Source organism: Microtus ochrogaster, chromosome 15, assembly GCF_000317375.1.
Source record: "Microtus ochrogaster isolate Prairie Vole_2 chromosome 15, MicOch1.0, whole genome shotgun sequence".
In the NCBI taxonomy this organism is placed as follows: Eukaryota; Metazoa; Chordata; class Mammalia; order Rodentia; family Cricetidae; genus Microtus; species Microtus ochrogaster.
In genome coordinates, this window is record NC_022017.1 from 19,028,101 (window position 1) to 19,032,362 (window position 4,262).

The 4,262-nt window shown below is 39.2% G+C and overlaps 1 protein-coding gene across 2 annotated transcripts in view; it reads right to left on the bottom strand.

Moving 5' to 3' along the window:
- Cntn1 (contactin 1) overlaps positions 1 to 4,262 on the bottom strand; it is a 283,386-nt gene that overhangs the window by 3,321 nt on the left and 275,803 nt on the right. The gene's annotated exons all lie outside the window — the stretch shown is intronic.

Consider the following 4,262-nt stretch of genomic DNA (forward strand, 5'->3'; position numbering starts at 1 on the left):
CACACGCACACACACACACACACACACACACACAATCTTCAACATACCAGCGTCTCTCATCTTTGTTTGTTCTCTTACCTCTTCCTGATGGTTTCCTTCTATATCTATTTTTTCCTTAGAGCTTATATATCTCAGCAAAATCTTTCAAGCAATATAAAAATTACAATGTTATTACATTCTATTTTTCAAGTGAATGATTACAATGAATACAAGTGAAAACCAGCATGTTCCCCATTTCCCTTACATGGTTAAATATTTTATGTGTTACATGTGAAAAAAAGTATTTCCAAGGACCCACATACATTTATGGCTAAGCAACTCATAGATTAACAAAGTATTGATTTTTTTCGAGGTAGGGTTTTTCTGTAGCTTTGGAGCCTGTCCTGGAATTAGCTCTTGTAGACCAGGCTGGCCTTGAACTCACAAAGATCCCCCTGCCAAGTGCTGGGATTAAAGGTGTGTGCCACCACTGCCCAGTTGGCAGGCTACATTTTGCAGTTACAAAGGATCAATCATTTTATTACTTATCTCAAAAGGTAATCTTATAAAAAACTTTAAAAGAATCATCAATCTAAGCATCGTATATAAAAACATTTATTCATTTCTACTTTAAATCCTCAGGGTACATACTGATTCACAACAGTTTTTTATTAAATTATATCAGGAAGCTGAGGACAAAAATGGGTACAAGGAATTAATCATCACCTTTGATCACCAACCCATCTTCAGCAAGAAAGGTAAATGAGCCAGCAATAGCCAGGCTGCCATTGTCATTCTTCCCTGACCTCCACAAGTACCAAAAGTATACCTTTCTAAACCTTAAATCATTCCCTCAAATTTTCTACATCAATGCCATTAACAAAAGCATTTTATCCTAACTTTACTAACAAACCATTTCTCTAAATTCTTTCTAAGAATGATGGTTGAACCATTAATCTGCTCCGGCAGCAATGTCTGGAAAAAGTCCATTCCTATTACCGTAAATACCAGTGGCCTTGGCAGTGAGGGGCTAGAAACTCCTGAGAGTTTTCATGCAACCCATAGACTGTGAGGGTCGTGGTAACTGTGAGGTTGTCTACAACAACCACAACTCGGAAGATGAAAAATAGGGAAAAAGACTAGCAAGGATGGTAACTGCACTTAAGAAACAGACTAAAGGAGACCAAGAAAAAGTAGGCCTAGGGATAAGGAGAAGGAGCAATATGCTTGCTATAAGCAAGAGGGTACATTGGAAGGATGGATGCCCAAAGAAAAGAAGAAAATCCTTTCAGTCCTCCAATTGAGGGAGGCAAGACAGGGTCAGGGCTCTATCGCATTTTGCCTGCAGGAGATAAGTATCACAGCAAAGGTAGGACACAAATCCATTGAGTTCATAGCAGACCCAAGACTAGTCCACTCTATTCTGATATAGTCTCTTGGTCCAGTCACCTCCCAGAAGATGGCAGATCAAGGGGCACCTGCACAGGCTGCCTATTTTCCCTGAATGACATCTCAGACTGTAGGCCTGGGACAGAGTACTGTGGTTCACTCTGTCTTAGAGCTGATTGTCCCTACTCCATGATTTTAAAGGACCTGCTAAGAAAATGGAAGGCCACCATGTCTTTTGGAGAAGAGGGGTCTAATTTGCCTTGTTCAAAGGTCAAACCTTGGCCACATTCTAGTGACCAGCTCTCTATTGGAGGGAACTTCAACAAATGGTCTGGGAGAACTGGATGTCCACTTGCAGAAAAATGAAATTAGATCTGTATATGCCACCTTGTAGAAATACAAACTCCAAGTGGATCAAAGACCTAAATGTGAAACCAAAATACTGAACCCTCTGGAAGGAATCATAGGCAGTACCTATAGAATATAGATACAGAACTTTCTGAAGAAGACTGCAGTTGGACAAGCATTAAGGTCAATAATTGACTTTATAAAGCTGAATACTTTCGCACAGCTAACAAAGCAATCAGTTTTTTTTAATAAAGTCCACAGAATTGAAATATTGCCAGCTATATTTTTGACAGAGGTTAATAACCAGAACATATATAAAACTAAAAAAAAAAAAAAAAAAACCCCAGGGTCAGAAAAAACTGGACTTGGGATCTGAACTGATAGTTCTCAAAAGAAGGGGAAAATGGGGGGCTGGTGAGATGGCTCAGTGGTTAAGAGCACTGCCTGCTCTTCCAGAGGTCCTGAGTTCAAGTCCCAGCAACCACATGGGGGCTCCCAACCATCTGTAATCAAGTCTGGTGCCCTCTTCCCGTATGCTGGCACCAGAACACTGTATACAAAATAGATAAATAAATCTTTTTAAAAAAAAAAAAGAAGAAGGGGGAAATGCCCAAGAAATACCTAAAGTAAGTTCACCATTCCTTAGCAATTAGGAAAATGCAAATCAAAATGGCTTTGGGATTCCAGGATATCCCAGCTGGAATGGCAAAGATCAACAGAACATCAAACAATAACAGCAAATGCTGGAGGAGATGGCTTAGCCACTCTGGAATCAGTGTGGATAATTCTCAGGAAACCATATAACCCAGCTATACCACTCCTTGACACACACCTAAGGACTTGACATCCTGTTCTGTAGGAACAAGTTCAGCCATGTTTATTGCTGTGCTATTCACAACAGTTAAGAGGTAGAAACAACCTAAATGTTCTACAGCTGGCAAATGGATAATAAAAATGTGATATATACATTCCATGAAATAATAATTAGCTATAAAGAAAAAAATGAAATTGTGCAATTTTCAGGTGAATTGATAGAACTAGGAAAGATCTTATTGATGAGGTAATCCATATGCAGAAAGCCAAAAGTCTCCTCTACTCTCTCATTTGAGGCTCCTGGATTTCAGTGTTCAGATGTGGATATGTATCCTGTAGTAACTGTAGAAACTAACAGAGTGAAACAGGACAATTTCCAGAGAGGGTTGGATATGGGAGCAATCGAGAGGGGAATTACAGGGCACCAGTCATCTGATGTGACAAGGATGGGGAAAATGAGGGTCTTTAATTGGTGAGGAGGGAAATAGAGAGGAAGAACGGAGATGAACAAAATAAATGTAAGTATGTCTGGAAAAGTCTCAAGGATTCATAGTATTAATCATCTATCTAAAACTATGTATATCACACATAGGTTGATATATAAATATACATGCATAGTTTAAGTTAAATTTTCCCATCTGAGCTGACAATGTTCCCTCCAAGAGCCTTATGAACATCTTACTAAAACCTCAGCATCAGGCATGAGCATTCTATTTTTGAGTTATTGACCTAGTTTATCCAAGAGGCTCCCAAAATATTATCAACTATAGTAAATTCCTTTGGTTGCCCCTTAGAGGTGGGAGGCAAGTCCCTGTTGCTTCTTCATGGACTCCAAACATAGAACCTAAAGGCCCCTGAGCTAGACCTGATCTGAATCCCTCCTCCCTGAGGATTAGCTTTCATGGTACCAGATAGCACCATGCAAGATTCTAAAAGAAGGAAGCAACCAACAGTCCTACATAGCTATGTAGGATGACTATGAACCATATCAATGACCAACTAGCATTGGATCATAATCCTATGGATGCATTAGTGGCACACATATTTTTAGTAACCAATAATTGTCTACTTGAGGAAACGAGAGGTAACTCACATCTTGTACTGGAAACCTAGCTAACTATCCAGAACTAGTAAATTCATGAATCTTGGAGGAGAACCTTCAACCGCCACTTCATTAAAAAAGCATAATCCATAATTCCATTCTAAATATTTGTTTTCACACATGCAGATAAGTACTTCCCTCATCTTTCTTTAAGGAAACTTCTCTTTGGAACAGATGGAGACAGATACAGAAAACCACAAGCAGTCAAAGTTGTGGAGCCAAGTTCCAATGGATACATCTACCATGGAGCTTTTGTACCCAAGGCTTAGGAATCAGTGTATAAAACAGAGTGGAAAGACTCTGAGAGCCAGAGGATCGGGGATTTTACCATGAAACTGTGTCTTCTAATAATGTCAGAGTGACACATAAAAAAAAACATGAGCAAAATGAGGACAACAAGCCTACTAGCCTCAGCCCTACAAAAGAAGAACAAGCAACTAGGAATGTTCAGAGAAGAAGAAGTAGTCTTTTCTCAGGATAGAGCACATTAAAGGGTTATATAACACCTAATGATAAGCCCTGAAAACATAGAAACAGGAAGTTCTATACAAACTGAGCAGACTAGGGTTATGCATTTAGGAATACATACATACAGACAGACAAAAACAGAGACACACACCCACACAAGTAA